The 17,832-nt window shown below is 55.1% G+C and overlaps 7 non-coding genes and 3 pseudogenes across 7 annotated transcripts; all 10 read right to left on the reverse strand.

The window, feature by feature from the left end:
* Positions 1–2,111: 2,111 nt before the first annotated feature.
* On the reverse strand, positions 2,112–2,231 carry LOC141053384 (5S ribosomal RNA). The gene has a single exon (XR_012221123.1). It is a non-coding gene; the product is annotated as a 5S ribosomal RNA (ribosomal RNA).
* A 1,077-nt stretch (positions 2,232–3,308) lies between these two features.
* LOC141053282 (5S ribosomal RNA) lies at positions 3,309–3,427 on the reverse strand. Its single transcript, XR_012221031.1, has one exon. It is a non-coding gene; the product is annotated as a 5S ribosomal RNA (ribosomal RNA).
* A 2,345-nt stretch (positions 3,428–5,772) lies between these two features.
* LOC141053385 (5S ribosomal RNA) lies at positions 5,773–5,892 on the reverse strand. The gene has a single exon (XR_012221124.1). It is a non-coding gene; the product is annotated as a 5S ribosomal RNA (ribosomal RNA).
* Positions 5,893–6,969: 1,077 nt separating this feature from the next.
* On the reverse strand, positions 6,970–7,078 carry LOC141053482 (5S ribosomal RNA; annotated as a pseudogene).
* A 1,035-nt stretch (positions 7,079–8,113) lies between these two features.
* Positions 8,114–8,223, reverse strand: LOC141053529 (5S ribosomal RNA; annotated as a pseudogene).
* Positions 8,224–8,873: 650 nt separating this feature from the next.
* On the reverse strand, positions 8,874–8,992 carry LOC141053546 (5S ribosomal RNA). The gene has a single exon (XR_012221207.1). It is a non-coding gene; the product is annotated as a 5S ribosomal RNA (ribosomal RNA).
* Positions 8,993–11,333: 2,341 nt separating this feature from the next.
* Positions 11,334–11,453, reverse strand: LOC141053471 (5S ribosomal RNA; annotated as a pseudogene).
* A 1,077-nt stretch (positions 11,454–12,530) lies between these two features.
* Positions 12,531–12,649, reverse strand: LOC141053558 (5S ribosomal RNA). The gene has a single exon (XR_012221208.1). It is a non-coding gene; the product is annotated as a 5S ribosomal RNA (ribosomal RNA).
* A 2,446-nt stretch (positions 12,650–15,095) lies between these two features.
* Positions 15,096–15,215, reverse strand: LOC141053386 (5S ribosomal RNA). The gene has a single exon (XR_012221125.1). It is a non-coding gene; the product is annotated as a 5S ribosomal RNA (ribosomal RNA).
* A 1,077-nt stretch (positions 15,216–16,292) lies between these two features.
* On the reverse strand, positions 16,293–16,411 carry LOC141053439 (5S ribosomal RNA). Its single transcript, XR_012221173.1, has one exon. It is a non-coding gene; the product is annotated as a 5S ribosomal RNA (ribosomal RNA).
* Positions 16,412–17,832: the final 1,421 nt, after the last annotated feature.

The following is a 17,832-nucleotide window of genomic DNA, read 5'->3' on the forward strand; positions in this document are numbered from 1 at the left end:
CTCTCTTAAAGGGGTTGTAGGCAGAACGCCCCGCTCAGAGCCGCTGAGCTCACTGATCGGCTGCTGACGTGACATCAGCGTCGCAGCCAATGCCACAGACCTGGAGCAGCAGTGAGACTCTCCGGTGGACCCGGGTAGGGTGAGTACAGGGCGGTTTGTTGCTTTCTAAAAGCCTGCAACCTGGGAAGAACATTTAATGAAAGGGAACAACCCCTTTGACTGTCTGCAGCGCGCCACACCTAGGAAGCGCACAGTCACTTGCAAGCGAGCACGCACATATGCTTGCACATGGCCACACCTCCTATTTGCCCCTGCAGCCTCAGCGCCAGCAAGTGTCAGACTGTCCTGTCTGTCTTATTATCATTAATATTTGCATGCCTTAGCAGGAAAATGCCCCCAATTCCCTCCCGCTCCTTCCTAGTGTAGGGTCAGACAGGTTCGCAGGATGCAGTGACGAGACACTAAACGAATGGTGGTTTTCGAAATTACTTTTATAAAACCCTAGCCGAAGGGCTAGGCTGAACAAAACAAGGAATAAGTACAACACCAACAGTCCACGCAGGGACTCAACAATCTTAACCCAATATAGTTTCACTTAGCCTTCCAGGGACTGCTGGGTTCGGTAGCGTGGCCGCGTTGAGGTCGCTGAGGCGGCTGTCCTGAGGAAAGTGATGTCGGTGGGGGCAACAGGCCCTGAAGAAAATAATACCGTTGGGGGGCAACAAGCCCTGAAGAAAACGAGGACGTTGGGGCGCAACAGGTCCTGAAGAAAACGGGGATGTTGGGGCGCAACAGGCCCTGAAGGAAACGCTGCCGCTGGGGCGCAACAAGCCCTGAAGGAAACGCTGCCGCTGGGGCGCAACAGGCCCTGAAGGAAACGGGGACATTGGGGCGCAACAGGCCCTGAAGATAACGCTGCCGCTGGGGCGCAACAGGCCCTGAAGGAAACGCTGCCGCTGGGGCGCAACAGGCCCTGAAGAAAACGCCTCCGCTGGGGCACAACAGACCCTGAAGAAAACGCTGCCGCTGGGGTGCAACAGACCCTGAAGAAAACACTGCCGCTGGGGCGCAACAGGCCCTGAAGAAAGCAATGCCGTTGGGTCTCAACAGGCCCTGAAGTAAATGATGGAGGTGGCGCGCGGTGATGACGCAGTTCCCCAGAAAGGCCTGTAGCCGTCCTTTACCAAGGAGTCTCTTCCTAAGCCAGGGTAGCGAGCTTTTAATCCCGCCTGTGACAAGGTGGCGTATCTTGAGGCCAATGGTGGCCGGGTCGGCGTGATGGGGGAAGGCTGGGGGGAAGGGCCCAGATCTCTGAGGCCTGGTTACCGGTACTCACGGCCACAACCGGAGGTATAGTTCCTCTCTCTCTAAGGCGGGGTTTAGCGGGGATAATTCTCTCAGAACGGGAGCGGGGAGCAGTCTCTGGGCACAGTCTCTCACGTCTCTCTTGTCGGTAAATCGGCCGCTTTCTCCTCGCAGGCTCCTCTCGGTACCCCTGCAAGTCACCCTGTGTCCTGCCTTCACTCCCTCTCTTCCCCAACTGCCACTTCAGCGCGTCCCCTGCTCCTTTTACCCTAGCCCCTCCCCCTGTTGCCCTGACAACCTCAGTCGCATGTCTCCCTTTGTAATTCCCCTGTTGTGCTTCCTTCAATAACTCTGATGGCGGTCCCCTTGGTTCCGGCCCAAACACTATATGGGGGTCCTCCTCCCCACACTAGTACTGAATTTGGGTCCTGGGCAGCCGTCTGATTGGGTTAGTTACACAAGCTTCTTTGCAGAAGAAGACGTTACTTCTGCCAGCCGGCCGGCCGGCCTCTAAAGATCATCCCCTGGGCGCCCGCTGAATGCCTGGCCCCTTAACGGCCCAGGATGCTTATGACGCCTTCATTTCCAGAAGGCAGGCCGAGGGGTCAATAAGCACTCTTAGCTGCGGCAAGGAGCTTGGTGTGAGGCATGCGAGGAGGCGTGGTAGCGTCCCTAGCTGCAAACCATCTCAGAGGCATCAGAGGCATTATGCGGCTTGGGGCTTCCAGCTTAGGTAATGTTGGTGTCTGATAAGGCGCCCCTGTATACTAGCCGAGCTGGGCCAGGGAGCAAAATGTCATCAAAATGGTCTACAGCACTCGGTGTTCCCAGGAGGTCTCCCATCCAAGTACTGTCCAAGCCCATCCCCGCTTTGCTTCCGAGTTCGGACGAGATCGGGCGTATCCAGGGTGGTATGGCCAGTAGACACGGCTTGGTCCATCGCCTGGCCAGCCTGCCTCAGGCTCGCATGGTGGCGAGAACTCTGACCATGTGGAGGCGGGCTCCGAAGGGCCGATGCAAAGGCTGGGCCGCCCCTACAGTCTTTGTTTGTTTTGCAGTGAAACCACGCGCCGCAGCAGGGCCCGAGCATCATTTGTCTTTAAATATGGCTCCACGCAGGGTCTCCTGCAGGCTAAACCATTCATCTGGGGGGACGTGACAGAAGGCGCAAGCTGGAGCAGCCGCAACTTGAGGCGGATTGAGACGTCCAGGAGCGAATGAAGGAAGAGGGTGAGATAGAATCATAGAATCTTAGAGTTGGAAGGGACCTCCTGGGCCATCTGGTCCAACCCCCTGCTCAAAGCAGGATTCGCTAAATCATCCCAGTCAGATGTCTGTCCAGCCTCTGTTTGAAGACTTCCATTGAAGGAGAACTCACCACTTCTCGTGGCAGCCTGTTCCACTCATTGATCACTCTAACTGTTAAAAAAATTTTTCTAATATCTAATCTGTGTCTCCTCCCATTCAGTTTCATCACATTGCTTCTAGTCTTTCCTTGTGCAAATGAGAATAAAGTTGATCCTTCTACAATGTGACAGCCCTTTAGATATTTGTAGACAGCTATTAAGTCTCCTCTCAGTCTTCTCTTTTGCAAACTAAACATTCCCAAATCCTGCAACCTTTCCTCATAAGACAGGGTTTGCAGACCGGTCACCATTCTGGTTGCCAGTGACTGTGTGCTGCTCTTCAGGGGGGTCGTGTTGCCTGCAAAGGTGTCCTGCTTGCTTCGGCCTGTAAACTGGCCTCCAGGTTGCCGGCGGATGCCCCCAAGCCCGCGGGAGGCGCTGGTCCTGTTGAAAGGAAGCCTAGTATTAAAAGTAAATAAGCAACAATGCTGGAGGCCCACGGTGATGAGAAGGATGCTGGCAGTTTGCACGGACGAAATAGCGCAAGAGAGAAAGCAAATGAAAAGAGGAAAGAAGCATGTGTGCCCTTGTGAAAGGGAATGGAAAAAAGGCATAGAGGACAGTGACCCCTGCTGGTGGAAGGAAGGAAAAAGCAAAAGCCTATAGCACCTGGTATTCCCAGGCGGTCTCCCATCCAAGTACTAACCAGGCCCGACCCTGCTTAGCTTCCGAGATCAGACGAGATCGGGCGTGTTCAGGGTGGTGTGGCCGTAGGCAGAGACAGGCTTCTCACTTGCTGCTTTTCTACTATGCAGTCTGGCTGCCGGCTGCCCTGTCCAGTGCTCAGCAAGAAAAAAATGCAGAGCTGGAAATGAACCCGGTCTAAAGGAGCGCACCTGTTCCTTAATCACGCCTGGCTGGCGCTCCTTTTTGGACTGTCTCACTTATCGCCAGTGCTCAGCAAGAGGCCCTTTTGTAATTTCCTTTCTCTTCACTTTTTTGCTGGCTCTCTTAAAGGGGTTGTAGGCAGAACGCCCCGCTCAGAGCCGCTGAGCTCACTGATCGGCTGCTGACGTGACATCAGCGTCGCAGCCAATGCCACAGACCTGGAGCAGCAGTGAGACTCTCCGGTGGACCCGGGTAGGGTGAGTACAGGGCGGTTTGTTGCTTTCTAAAAGCCTGCAACCTGGGAAGAACATTTAATGAAAGGGAACAACCCCTTTGACTGTCTGCAGCGCGCCACACCTAGGAAGCGCACAGTCACTTGCAAGCGAGCACGCACATATGCTTGCACATGGCCACACCTCCTATTTGCCCCTGCAGCCTCAGCGCCAGCAAGTGTCAGACTGTCCTGTCTGTCTTATTATCATTAATATTTGCGTGCCTTAGCAGGAAAATGCCCCCAATTCCCTCCCGCTCCTTCCTAGTGTAGGGTCGGACAGGTTCGCAGGATGCAGTGACGAGACACTAAACGAATGGTGGTTTTCGAAATTACTTTTATAAAACCCTAGCCGAAGGGCTAGGCTGAACAAAACAAGGAATAAGTACAACACCAACAGTCCACGCAGGGACTCAACAATCTTAACCCAATATAGTTTCACTTAGCCTTCCAGGGACTGCTGGGTTCGGTAGCGTGGCCGCGTTGAGGTCGCTGAGGCGGCTGTCCTGAGGAAAGTGATGTCGGTGGGGGCAACAGGCCCTGAAGAAAATAATTCCGTTGGGGGGCAACAAGCCCTGAAGAAAACGAGGACGTTGGGGCGCAACAGGTCCTGAAGAAAACGGGGACGTTGGGGCGCAACAGGCCCTGAAGGAAACGCTGCCGCTGGGGCGCAACAAGCCCTGAAGGAAACGCTGCCGCTGGGGCGCAACAGGCCCTGAAGGAAACGGGGACATTGGGGCGCAACAGGCCCTGAAGATAACGCTGCCGCTGGGGCGCAACAGGCCCTGAAGGAAACGCTGCCGCTGGGGCGCAACAGGCCCTGAAGAAAACGCCTCCGCTGGGGCACAACAGGCCCTGAAGAAAACGCTGCCGCTGGGGTGCAACAGGCCCTGAAGAAAACACTGCCGCTGGGGCGCAACAGGCCCTGAAGAAAGCAATGCCGTTGGGTCTCAACAGGCCCTGAAGTAAATGATGGAGGTGGCGCGCGGTGATGACGCAGTTCCCCAGAAAGGCCTGTAGCCGTCCTTTACCAAGGAGTCTCTTCCTAAGCCAGGGTAGCGAGCCTTTAATCCCGCCTGTGACAAGGTGGCGTATCTTGAGGCCAATGGTGGCCGGGTCGGCGTGATGGGGGAAGGCTGGGGGGAAGGGCCCAGATCTCTGAGGCCTGGTTACCGGTACTCACGGCCACAACCGGAGGTATAGTTCCTCTCTCTCTAAGGCGGGGTTTAGCGGGGATAATTCTCTCAGAACGGGAGCGGGGAGCAGTCTCTGGGCACAGTCTCTCACGTCTCTCTTGTCGGTAAATCGGCCGCTTTCTCCTCGCAGGCTCCTCTCGGTACCCCTGCAAGTCACCCTGTGTCCTGCCTTCACTCCCTCTCTTCCCCAACTGCCACTTCAGCGCGTCCCCTGCTCCTTTTACCCTAGCCCCTCCCCCTGTTGCCCTGACAACCTCAGTCGCATGTCTCCCTTTGTAATTCCCCTGTTGTGCTTCCTTCAATAACTCTGATGGCGGTCCCCTTGGTTCCGGCCCAAACACTATATGGGGGTCCTCCTCCCCACACTAGTACTGAATTTGGGTCCTGGGCAGCCGTCTGATTGGGTTAGTTACACAAGCTTCTTTGCAGAAGAAGACGTTACTTCTGCCAGCCGGCCGGCCGGCCGGCCTCTAAAGATCATCCCCTGGGCGCCCGCTGAATGCCTGGCCCCTTAACGGCCCAGGATGCTTATGACGCCTTCATTTCCAGAAGGCAGGCCGAGGGGTCAATAAGTACTCTTAGCTGCGGCAAGGAGCTTGGTGTGAGGCATGCGAGGAGGCGTGGTAGCGTCCCTAGCTGCAAACCATCTCAGAGGCATCAGAGGCATTATGCGGCTTGGGGCTTCCAGCTTAGGTAATGTTGGTGTCTGATAAGGCGCCCCTGTATACTAGCCGAGCTGGGCCAGGGAGCAAAATGTCATCAAAATGGTCTACAGCACTCGGTGTTCCCAGGAGGTCTCCCATCCAAGTACTGTCCAAGCCCATCCCCGCTTTGCTTCCGAGTTCGGACGAGATCGGGCGTATCCAGGGTGGTATGGCCAGTAGACACGGCTTGGTCCATCGCCTGGCCAGCCTGCCTCAGGCTCGCATGGTGGCGAGAACTCTGACCATGTGGAGGCGGGCTCCGAAGGGCCGATGCAAAGGCTGGGCCGCCCCTACAGTCTTTGTTTGTTTTGCAGTGAAACCACGCGCCGCAGCAGGGCCCGAGCATCATTTGTCTTTAAATATGGCTCCACGCAGGGTCTCCTGCAGGCTAAACCATTCATCTGGGGGGACGTGACAGAAGGCGCAAGCTGGAGCAGCCGCAACTTGAGGCGGATTGAGACGTCCAGGAGCGAATGAAGGAAGAGGGTGAGATAGAATCATAGAATCGTAGAGTTGGAAGGGACCTCCTGGGCCATCTGGTCCAACCCCCTGCTCAAAGCAGGATTCGCTAAATCATCCCAGTCAGATGTCTGTCCAGCCTCTGTTTGAAGACTTCCATTGAAGGAGAACTCACCACTTCTCGTGGCAGCCTGTTCCACTCATTGATCACTCTAACTGTTAAAAATTTTTTTCTAATATCTAATCTGTGTCTCCTCCCATTCAGTTTCATCCCATTGCTTCTAGTCTTTCCTTGTGCAAATGAGAATAAAGTTGATCCTTCTACAATGTGACAGCCCTTTAGATATTTGTAGACAGCTATTAAGTCTCCTCTCAGTCTTCTCTTTTGCAAACTAAACATTCCCAAATCCTGCAACCTTTCCTCATAAGACAGGGTTTGCAGACCGGTCACCATTCTGGTTGCCAGTGACTGTGTGCTGCTCTTCAGGGGGGTCGTGTTGCCTGCAAAGGTGTCCTGCTTGCTTCGGCCTGTAAACTGGCCTCCAGGTTGCCGGCGGATGCCCCCAAGCCCGCGGGAGGCGCTGGTCCTGTTGAAAGGAAGCCTAGTATTAAAAGTAAATAAGCAACAATGCTGGAGGCCCACGGTGATGAGAAGGATGCTGGCAGTTTGCACGGACGAAATAGCGCAAGAGAGAAAGCAAATGAAAAGAGGAAAGAAGCATGTGTGCCCTTGTGAAAGGGAATGGAAAAAAGGCATAGAGGACAGTGACCCCTGCTGGTGGAAGGAAGGAAAAAGCAAAAGCCTACAGCACCTGGTATTCCCAGGCGGTCTCCCATCCAAGTACTAACCAGGCCCGACCCTGCTTAGCTTCCGAGATCAGGCGTGTTCAGGGTGGTGTGGCCGTAGGCAGAGACAGGCTTCTCACTTGCTGCTTTTCTACTATGCAGTCTGGCTGCCGGCTGCCCTGTCCAGTGCTCAGCAAGAAAAAAATGCAGAGCTGGAAATGAACCCGGTCTAAAGGAGCGCACCTGTTCCTTAATCACGCCTGGCTGGCGCTCCTTTTTGGACTGTCTCACTTATCGCCAGTGCTCAGCAAGAGGCCCTTTTGTAATTTCCTTTCTCTTCACTTTTTTGCTGGCTCTCTTAAAGGGGTTGTAGGCAGAACGCCCCGCTCAGAGCCGCTGAGCTCACTGATCGGCTGCTGACGTGACGTCAGCGTCGCAGCCAATGCCACAGACCTGGAGCAGCGGTGAGACTCTCCGGTGGACCCGGGTAGGGTGAGTACAGGGCGGTTTGTTGCTTTCTAAAAGCCTGCAACCTGGGAAGAACGTTTAATGAAAGGGAACAACCCCTTTGACTGTCTGCAGCGCGCCACACCTAGGAAGCGCACAGTCACTTGCAAGCGAGCACGCACATATGCTTGCACATGGCCACACCTCCTATTTGCCCCTGCAGCCTCAGCGCCAGCAAGTGTCAGACTGTCCTGTCTGTCTTATTATCATTAATATTTGCGTGCCTTAGCAGGAAAATACCCCCAATTCCCTCCCGCTCCTTCCTAGTACTGAATTTGGGTCCTGGGCAGCCGTTTGATTGGGTTAGTTACACAAGCTTCTTTGCAGAAGAAGACGTTACTTCTGCCGGCCGGACGTCCTCTAAAAATCATCCCCTGGGCGCCCGCTGAATGCCTGGCCCCTTAACGGCCCAGGATGCTTATGACGCCATCATTTCCAGAAGGCAGGCTGAGGGATCAATAAGCACTCTTAGCCGCGGCAAGGAGCTCGGTGTGAGGCATGCGAGGAGGCGTGGTAGCGTCCCTAGCTGCAAACCATCTCAGAGGCATCAGAGGCATTATGCGGCTTGGGGCTTCCAGCTTATGTTGGTGTCTGATAAGACGCCCCTGTATACTAGCCGAGCTGGGCCAGGGAGCAAAATGTCATCAAAATGGTCTACAGCACTCGGTGTTCCCAGGAGGTCTACCATCCAAGTACTGTCCAAGCCCATCCCCGCTTTGCTTCCGAGTTCGGGCGTATCCAGGGTGGTATGGCCAGTAGACACGGCTTGGTCCATCGCCTGGCCAGCCTGCCTCAGGCTCGCGTGGTGGCGAGAACTCTGACCATGTGGAGGCGGGCTCCGAAGGGCCGATGCAAAGGCTGGGCCGACCCTACAGTCTTTGTTTGTTTTGCAGTGAAACCACGCGCCGCAGCAGGGCCCGAGCATCATTTGTCTTTAAATATGGCTCCACGCAGGGTCTCCTGCAGGATAAACCATTCATCTGGGGGGACGTGACAGAAGGAGCAAGCTTGAGGAGCCGCAACTTGAGGCGGATTGAGACGTCCAGGAGCGAATGAAGGAAGAGGGTGAGATGGTTGCCAGTGACTGTGTGCTGCTCTTCAGGGGGGTCTTGTTGCCTGCAAAGGTGTCCTGCTTGCTTCGGCCTGTAAACTGGCCTCCAGGTTGCCGGCGGATGCCCCCAAGCCCGCGGGAGGCGCTGGTCCTGTTGAAAGGAAGCCTAGTATTAAAAGTAAATAAGCAACAATGCTGGAGGACCACGGTGATGAGAAGGATGCTGGCAGTTTGCACGGACGAAATAGCGCAAGAGAGAAAGCAAATGAAAAGAGGAAAGAAGCATGTGTGCCCTTGTGAAAGGGAATGGAAAAAAGGAATAGAGGACAGTGACCCCTGCTGGTGGAAGGAAAAAGCAAAAGCCTACAGCACCTGGTATTCCCAGGCGGTCTCCCATCCAAGTACTAACCAGGCCCGACCCTGCTTAGCTTCCGAGATCAGACGAGATCGGGCGTGTTCAGGGTGGTGTGGCCGTAGGCAGAGACAAGCTTCTCACTTGCTGCTTTTCTACTATGCAGTCTGGCTGCCGGCTGCCCTGTCCAGTGCTCAGCAAGAAAAAATTGCAGAGCTGGAAATGAACCCGGTCTAAAGGAGCGCACCTGTTCCTTAATCACGCCTGGCTGGCGCTCCTTTTTGGACTGTCTCACTTATCGCCAGTGCTCAGCAAGAGGCCCTTTTGTAATTTCCTTTCTCTTCACTTTTTTGCTGGCTCTCTTAAAGGGGTTGTAGGCAGAACGCCCCGCTCAGAGCCGCTGAGCTCACTGATCGGCTGCTGACGTGACATCAGCGTCGCAGCCAATGCCACAGACCTGGAGCAGCAGTGAGACTCTCCGGTGGACCCGGGTAGGGTGAGTACAGGGCGGTTTGTTGCTTTCTAAAAGCCTGCAACCTGGGAAGAACATTTAATGAAAGGGAACAACCCCTTTGACTGTCTGCAGCGCGCCACACCTAGGAAGCGCACAGTCACTTGCAAGCGAGCACGCACATATGCTTGCACATGGCCACACCTCCTATTTGCCCCTGCAGCCTCAGCGCCAGCAAGTGTCAGACTGTCCTGTCTGTCTTATTATCATTAATATTTGCGTGCCTTAGCAGGAAAATGCCCCCAATTCCCTCCCGCTCCTTCCTAGTGTAGGGTCGGACAGGTTCGCAGGATGCAGTGACGAGACACTAAACGAATGGTGGTTTTCGAAATTACTTTTATAAAACCCTAGCCGAAGGGCTAGGCTGAACAAAACAAGGAATAAGTACAACACCAACAGTCCACGCAGGGACTCAACAATCTTAACCCAATATAGTTTCACTTAGCCTTCCAGGGACTGCTGGGTTCGGTAGCGTGGCAGCGTTGAGGTCGCTGAGGCGGCTGTCCTGAGGAAAGTGATGTCGGTGGGGGCAACAGGGCCTGAAGAAAATAATACCGTTGGGGGGCAACAAGCCCTGAAGAAAACGAGGACGTTGGGGCGCAACAGGTCCTGAAGAAAACGGGGACGTTGGGGCGCAACAGTCCCTGAAGGAAACGCTGCCGCTGGGGCGCAACAAGCCCTGAAGGAAACGCTGCGGCTGGGGCGCAACAGGCCCTGAAGGAAACGGGGACATTGGGGCGCAACAGGCCCTGAAGATAACGCTGCCGCTGGGGCGCAACAGGCCCTGAAGGAAACGCTGCCGCTGGGGCGCAACAGGCCCTGAAGAAAACGCCTCCGCTGGGGCACAACAGGCCCTGAAGAAAACGCTGCCGCTGGGGTGCAACAGGCCCTGAAGAAAACACTGCCGCTGGGGCGCAACAGGCCCTGAAGAAAGCAATGCCGTTGGGTCTCAACAGGCCCTGAAGTAAATGATGGAGGTGGCGCGCGGTGATGACGCAGTTCCCCAGAAAGGCCTGTAGCCGTCCTTTACCAAGGAGTCTCTTCCTAAGCCAGGGTAGCGAGCCTTTAATCCCGCCTGTGACAAGGTGGCGTATCTTGAGGCCAATGGTGGCCGGGTCGGCGTGATGGGGGAAGGCTGGGGGGAAGGGCCCAGATCTCTGAGGCCTGGTTACCGGTACTCACGGCCACAACCGGAGGTATAGTTCCTCTCTCTCTAAGGCGGGGTTTAGCGGGGATAATTCTCTCAGAACGGGAGCGGGGAGCAGTCTCTGGGCACAGTCTCTCACGTCTCTCTTGTCGGTAAATCGGCCGCTTTCTCCTCGCAGGCTCCTCTCCGTACCCCTGCAAGTCACCCTGTGTCCTGCCTTCACTCCCTCTCTTCCCCAACTGCCACTTCAGCGCGTCCCCTGCTCCTTTTACCCTAGCCCCTCCCCCTGTTGCCCTGACAACCTCAGTCGCATGTCTCCCTTTGTAATTCCCCTGTTGTGCTTCCTTCAATAACTCTGATGGCGGTACCCTTGGTTCCGGCCCAAACACTATATGGGGGTCCTCCTCCCCACACTAGTACTGAATTTGGGTCCTGGGCAGCCGTCTGATTGGGTTAGTTACACAAGCTTCTTTGCAGAAGAAGACGTTACTTCTGCCAGCCGGCCGGCCGGCCTCTAAAGATCATCCCCTGGGCGCCCGCTGAATGCCTGGCCCCTTAACGGCCCAGGATGCTTATGACGCCTTCATTTCCAGAAGGCAGGCCGAGGGGTCAATAAGCACTCTTAGCTGCGGCAAGGAGCTTGGTGTGAGGCATGCGAGGAGGCGTGGTAGCGTCCCTAGCTGCAAACCATCTCAGAGGCATCAGAGGCATTATGCGGCTTGGGGCTTCCAGCTTAGGTAATGTTGGTGTCTGATAAGGCGCCCCTGTATACTAGCCGAGCTGGGCCAGGGAGCAAAATGTCATCAAAATGGTCTACAGCACTCGGTGTTCCCAGGACGTCTCCCATCCAAGTACTGTCCAAGCCCATCCCCGCTTTGCTTCCGAGTTCGGACGAGATCGGGCGTATCCAGGGTGGTATGGCCAGTAAACACGGCTTGGTCCATCGCCTGGTCAGCCTGCCTCAGGCTCGCATGGTGGCGAGAACTCTGACCATGTGGAGGCGGGCTCCGAAGGGCCGATGCAAAGGCTGGGCCGCCCCTACAGTCTTTGTTTGTTTTGCAGTGAAACCACGCGCCGCAGCAGGGCCCGAGCATCATTTGTCTTTAAATATGGCTCCACGCAGGGTCTCCTGCAGGCTAAACCATTCATCTGGGGGGACGTGACAGAAGGCGCAAGCTGGAGCAGCCGCAACTTGAGGCGGATTGAGACGTCCAGGAGCGAATGAAGGAAGAGGGTGAGATAGAATCATAGAATCTTAGAGTTGGAAGGGACCTCCTGGGCCATCTGGTCCAACCCCCTGCTCAAAGCAGGATTCGCTAAATCATCCCAGTCAGATGTCTGTCCAGCCTCTGTTTGAAGACTTCCATTGAAGGAGAACTCACCACTTCTCGTGGCAGCCTGTTCCACTCATTGATCACTCTAACTGTTAAAAAAAAATTTCTAATATCTAATCTGTGTCTCCTCCCATTCAGTTTCATCCCATTGCTTCTAGTCTTTCCTTGTGCAAATGAGAATAAAGTTGATCCTTCTACAATGTGACAGCCCTTTAGATATTTGTAGACAGCTATTAAGTCTCCTCTCAGTCTTCTCTTTTGCAAACTAAACATTCCCAAATCCTGCAACCTTTCCTCATAAGACAGGGTTTGCAGACCGGTCACCATTCTGGTTGCCAGTGACTGTGTGCTGCTCTTCAGGGGGGTCGTGTTGCCTGCAAAGGTGTCCTGCTTGCTTCGGCCAGTAAACTGGCCTCCAGGTTGCCGGCGGATGCCCCCAAGCCCGCGGGAGGCGCTGGTCCTGTTGAAAGGAAGCCTAGTATTAAAAGTAAATAAGCAACAATGCTGGAGGCCCACGGTGATGAGAAGGATGCTGGCAGTTTGCACGGACGAAATAGCGCAAGAGAGAAAGCAAATGAAAAGAGGAAAGAAGCATGTGTGCCCTTGTGAAAGGGAATGGAAAAAAGGCATAGAGGACAGTGACCCCTGCTGGTGGAAGGAAGGAAAAAGCAAAAGCCTACAGCACCTGGTATTCCCAGGCGGTCTCCCATCCAAGTACTAACCAGGCCCGACCCTGCTTAGCTTCCGAGATCAGACGAGATCGGGCGTGTTCAGGGTGGTGTGGCCGTAGGCAGAGACAGGCTTCTCACTTGCTGCTTTTCTACTATGCAGTCTGGCTGCCGGCTGCCCTGTCCAGTGCTCAGCAAGAAAAAAATGCAGAGCTGGAAATGAACCCGGTCTAAAGGAGCGAACCTGTTCCTTAATCACGCCTGGCTGGCGCTCCTTTTTGGACTGTCTCACTTATCGCCAGTGCTCAGCAAGAGGCCCTTTTGTAATTTCCTTTGTCTTCACTTTTTTGCTGGCTCTCTTAAAGGGGTTGTAGGCAGAACGCCCCGCTCAGAGCCGCTGAGCTCACTGATCGGCTGCTGACGTGACGTCAGCGTCGCAGCCAATGCCACAGACCTGGAGCAGCAGTGAGACTCTCCGGTGGACCCGGGTAGGGTGAGTACAGGGCGGTTTGTTGCTTTCTAAAAGCCTGCAACCTGGGAAGAACATTTAATGAAAGGGAACAACCCCTTTGACTGTCTGCAGCGCGCCACACCTAGGAAGCGCACAGTCACTTGCAAGCGAGCACGCACATATGCTTGCACATGGCCACACCTCCTATTTGCCCCTGCAGCCTCAGCGCCAGCAAGTGTCAGACTGTCCTGTCTGTCTTATTATCATTAATATTTGCATGCCTTAGCAGGAAAATGCCCCCAATTCCCTCCCGCTCCTTCCTAGTGTAGGGTCAGACAGGTTCGCAGGATGCAGTGACGAGACACTAAACGAATGGTGGTTTTCGAAATTACTTTTATAAAACCCTAGCCGAAGGGCTAGGCTGAACAAAACAAGGAATAAGTACAACACCAACAGTCCACGCAGGGACTCAACAATCTTAACCCAATATAGTTTCACTTAGCCTTCCAGGGACTGCTGGGTTCGGTAGCGTGGCCGCGTTGAGGTCGCTGAGGCGGCTGTCCTGAGGAAAGTGATGTCGGTGGGGGCAACAGGCCCTGAAGAAAATAATACCGTTGGGGGGCAACAAGCCCTGAAGAAAACGAGGACGTTGGGGCGCAACAGGTCCTGAAGAAAACGGGGATGTTGGGGCGCAACAGGCCCTGAAGGAAACGCTGCTGCTGGGGCGCAACAAGCCCTGAAGGAAACGCTGCCGCTGGGGCGCAACAGGCCCTGAAGGAAACGGGGACATTGGGGCGCAACAGGCCCTGAAGATAACGCTGCCGCTGGGGCGCAACAGGCCCTGAAGGAAACGCTGCCGCTGGGGCGCAACAGGCCCTGAAGGAAACGGGGACATTGGGGCGCAACAGGCCCTGAAGATAACGCTGCCGCTGGGGCGCAACAGGCCCTGAAGGAAACGCTGCCGCTGGGGCGCAACAGGCCCTGAAGAAAACGCCTCCGCTGGGGCACAACAGACCCTGAAGAAAACGCTGCCGCTGGGGTGCAACAGACCCTGAAGAAAACACTGCCGCTGGGGCGCAACAGGCCCTGAAGAAAGCAATGCCGTTGGGTCTCAACAGGCCCTGAAGTAAATGATGGAGGTGGCGCGCGGTGATGACGCAGTTCCCCAGAAAGGCCTGTAGCCGTCCTTTACCAAGGAGTCTCTTCCTAAGCCAGGGTAGCGAGCTTTTAATCCCGCCTGTGACAAGGTGGCGTACCTTGAGGCCAATGGTGGCCGGGTCGGCGTGATGGGGGAAGGCTGGGGGGAAGGGCCCAGATCTCTGAGGCCTGGTTACCGGTACTCACGGCCACAACCGGAGGTATAGTTCCTCTCTCTCTAAGGCGGGGTTTAGCGGGGATAATTCTCTCAGAACGGGAGCGGGGAGCAGTCTCTGGGCACAGTCTCTCACGTCTCTCTTGTCGGTAAATCGGCCGCTTTCTCCTCGCAGGCTCCTCTCGGTACCCCTGCAAGTCACCCTGTGTCCTGCCTTCACTCCCTCTCTTCCCCAACTGCCACTTCAGCGCGTCCCCTGCTCCTTTTACCCTAGCCCCTCCCCCTGTTGCCCTGACAACCTCAGTCGCATGTCTCCCTTTGTAATTCCCCTGTTGTGCTTCCTTCAATAACTCTGATGGCGGTCCCCTTGGTTCCGGCCCAAACACTATATGGGGGTCCTCCTCCCCACACTAGTACTGAATTTGGGTCCTGGGCAGCCGTCTGATTGGGTTAGTTACACAAGCTTCTTTGCAGAAGAAGACGTTACTTCTGCCAGCCGGCCGGCCGGCCTCTAAAGATCATCCCCTGGGCGCCCGCTGAATGCCTGGCCCCTTAACGGCCCAGGATGCTTATGACGCCTTCATTTCCAGAAGGCAGGCCGAGGGGTCAATAAGCACTCTTAGCTGCGGCAAGGAGCTTGGTGTGAGGCATGCGAGGAGGCGTGGTAGCGTCCCTAGCTGCAAACCATCTCAGAGGCATCAGAGGCATTATGCGGCTTGGGGCTTCCAGCTTAGGTAATGTTGGTGTCTGATAAGGCGCCCCTGTATACTAGCCGAGCTGGGCCAGGGAGCAAAATGTCATCAAAATGGTCTACAGCACTCGGTGTTCCCAGGAGGTCTCCCATCCAAGTACTGTCCAAGCCCATCCCCGCTTTGCTTCCGAGTTCGGACGAGATCGGGCGTATCCAGGGTGGTATGGCCAGTAGACACGGCTTGGTCCATCGCCTGGCCAGCCTGCCTCAGGCTCGCATGGTGGCGAGAACTCTGACCATGTGGAGGCGGGCTCCGAAGGGCCGATGCAAAGGCTGGGCCGCCCCTACAGTCTTTGTTTGTTTTGCAGTGAAACCACGCGCCGCAGCAGGGCCCGAGCATCATTTGTCTTTAAATATGGCTCCACGCAGGGTCTCCTGCAGGCTAAACCATTCATCTGGGGGGACGTGACAGAAGGCGCAAGCTGGAGCAGCCGCAACTTGAGGCGGATTGAGACGTCCAGGAGCGAATGAAGGAAGAGGGTGAGATAGAATCATAGAATCTTAGAGTTGGAAGGGACCTCCTGGGCCATCTGGTCCAACCCCCTGCTCAAAGCAGGATTCGCTAAATCATCCCAGTCAGATGTCTGTCCAGCCTCTGTTTGAAGACTTCCATTGAAGGAGAACTCACCACTTCTCGTGGCAGCCTGTTCCACTCATTGATCACTCTAACTGTTAAAAAAAATTTTCTAATATCTAATCTGTGTCTCCTCCCATTCAGTTTCATCACATTGCTTCTAGTCTTTCCTTGTGCAAATGAGAATAAAATTGATCCTTCTACAATGTGACAGCCCTTTAGATATTTGTAGACAGCTATTAAGTCTCCTCTCAGTCTTCTCTTTTGCAAACTAAACATTCCCAAATCCTGCAACCTTTCCTCATAAGACAGGGTTTGCAGACCGGTCACCATTCTGGTTGCCAGTGACTGTGTGCTGCTCTTCAGGGGGGTCGTGTTGCCTGCAAAGGTGTCCTGCTTGCTTCGGCCTGTAAACTGGCCTCCAGGTTGCCGGCGGATGCCCCCAAGCCCGCGGGAGGCGCTGGTCCTGTTGAAAGGAAGCCTAGTATTAAAAGTAAATAAGCAACAATGCTGGAGGCCCACGGTGATGAGAAGGATGCTGGCAGTTTGCACGGACGAAATAGCGCAAGAGAGAAAGCAAATGAAAAGAGGAAAGAAGCATGTGTGCCCTTGTGAAAGGGAATGGAAAAAAGGCATAGAGGACAGTGACCCCTGCTGGTGGAAGGAAGGAAAAAGCAAAAGCCTACAGCACCTGGTATTCCCAGGCGGTCTCCCATCCAAGAACTAACCAGGCCCGACCCAGCTTAGCTTCCAAGATCAGACGAGATCGGGCGTGTTCAGGGTGGTGTGGCCGTAGGCAGAGACAGGCTTCTCACTTGCTGCTTTTCTACTATGCAGTCTGGCTGCCGGCTGCCCTGTCCAGTGCTCAGCAAGAAAAAAATGCAGAGCTGGAAATGAACCCGGTCTAAAGGAGCGCACCTGTTCCTTAATCACGCCTGGCTGGCGCTCCTTTTTGGACTGTCTCACTTATCGCCAGTGCTCAGCAAGAGGCCCTTTTGTAATTTCCTTTGTCTTCACTTTTTTGCTGGCTCTCTTAAAGGGGTTGTAGGCAGAACGCCCCGCTCAGAGCCGCTGAGCTCACTGATCGGCTGCTGACGTGACATCAGCGTCGCAGCCAATGCCACAGACCTGGAGCAGCAGTGAGACTCTCCGGTGGACCCGGGTAGGGTGAGTACAGGGCGGTTTGTTGCTTTCTAAAAGCCTGCAACCTGGGAGGAACATTTAATGAAAGGGAACAACCCCTTTGACTGTCTGCAGCGCGCCACACCTAGGAAGCGCACAGTCACTTGCAAGCGAGCACGCACATATGCTTGCACATGGCCACACCTCCTATTTGCCCCTGCAGCCTCAGCGCCAGCAAGTGTCAGACTGTCCTGTCTGTCTTATTATCATTAATATTTGCGTGCCTTAGCAGGAAAATGCCCCCAATTCCCTCCCGCTCCTTCCTAGTGTAGGGTCGGACAGGTTCGCAGGATGCAGTGACGAGACACTAAACGAATGGTGGTTTTCGAAATTACTTTTATAAAACCCTAGCCGAAGGGCTAGGCTGAACAAAACAAGGAATAAGTACAACACCAACAGTCCACGCAGGGACTCAACAATCTTAACCCAATATAGTTTCACTTAGCCTTCCAGGGACTGCTGGGTTCGGTAGCGTGGCCGCGTTGAGGTCGCTGAGGCGGCTGTCCTGAGGAAAGTGATGTCGGTGGGGGCAACAGGCCCTGAAGAAAATAATTCCGTTGGGGGGCAACAAGCCCTGAAGAAAACGAGGACGTTGGGGCGCAACAGGTCCTGAAGAAAACGGGGACGTTGGGGCGCAACAGGCCCTGAAGGAAACGCTGCCGCTGGGGCGCAACAAGCCCTGAAGGAAACGCTGCCGCTGGGGCGCAACAGGCCCTGAAGGAAACGGGGACATTGGGGCGCAACAGGCCCTGAAGATAACGCTGCCGCTGGGGCGCAACAGGCCCTGAAGGAAACGCTGCCGCTGGGGCGCAACAGGCCCTGAAGAAAACGCCTCCGCTGGGGCACAACAGGCCCTGAAGAAAACGCTGCCGCTGGGGTGCAACAGGCCCTGAAGAAAACACTGCCGCTGGGGCGCAACAGGCCCTGAAGAAAGCAATGCCGTTGGGTCTCAACAGGCCCTGAAGTAAATGATGGAGGTGGCGCGCGGTGATGACGCAGTTCCCCAGAAAGGCCTGTAGCCGTCCTTTACCAAGGAG

Source organism: Dendrobates tinctorius, unplaced genomic scaffold, assembly GCF_039654945.1.
Source record: "Dendrobates tinctorius isolate UK_male_01 unplaced genomic scaffold, ASM3965494v1 ptg000165l, whole genome shotgun sequence".
Taxonomy (NCBI): Eukaryota; Metazoa; Chordata; class Amphibia; order Anura; family Dendrobatidae; genus Dendrobates; species Dendrobates tinctorius.